Source organism: Protopterus annectens, chromosome 5.part0, assembly GCF_019279795.1.
Source record: "Protopterus annectens isolate FY-2018-M chromosome 5.part0, PAN1.0, whole genome shotgun sequence".
NCBI lineage: Eukaryota > Metazoa > Chordata > Ceratodontiformes > Protopteridae > Protopterus > Protopterus annectens.
Genome location: NC_056735.1, coordinates 1,552,912,713 through 1,552,913,318, shown reverse-complemented (window position 1 = coordinate 1,552,913,318; position 606 = coordinate 1,552,912,713). Strand labels below are relative to the sequence as shown.

At 42.2% G+C, this 606-nt stretch overlaps 1 non-coding gene across 1 annotated transcript; it reads right to left on the bottom strand.

The window, feature by feature from the left end:
* Positions 1–305: 305 nt before the first annotated feature.
* On the bottom strand, positions 306–378 carry TRNAR-CCU. Its single transcript has one exon. It is a non-coding gene; the product is annotated as a tRNA-Arg (tRNA).
* Between the last annotated feature and the right edge of the window lie 228 nt (positions 379–606).

Here is a 606-nt window from a genome sequence, read left to right as displayed (position 1 = left end):
CAAGAGCATGGGCAGTCTCTGGGTGAGGAACCTGTCTCTCCAGCATGTTCTGCTGATTGTGGTAATGAGGTTGAGGTCTCTGGAGCATGTGGTGTGGGGGGATTGGGATTTTTTTAGATGTAGCATTTCTAACAGAGCTGGGTCAGACATGGCTTTGTAACTCAAGCAGAGATCACCTCTAAGTACACAATTTGAGATAGAGAATATAGGTTAAAAGTCATCACTACCAAGTCTTGAACCCAGGACCCTGTGCACTACAATCACTGCAATGTACTTCTACACCCTCTGAGCTATAAAGAAGTGCATGCCCAAGCAGGGGCCTGAACCCTGGACCTTCAGATTAGGAGTCTGGTGCTCTATCGACTGAGCTACCCAGGCTTCAGCTAGCGTCTTGTCAGTATGCCTCAACATGAAATTAAGAAAAAGAAACATTGTGAAATGTTTATGTTGCTACGTTTATAGAATAGGAAAGTAGATATCATAAATCTGAATCCTAAGGATATTTATTTGTATATGTGTGGTTACCAAGGCCATGGATGCTATCTTAGTTTGTAGTTTTCTTCAAATTTACTTTGTTTCAGACAGTACCAAAGGCTCCTGAAATCT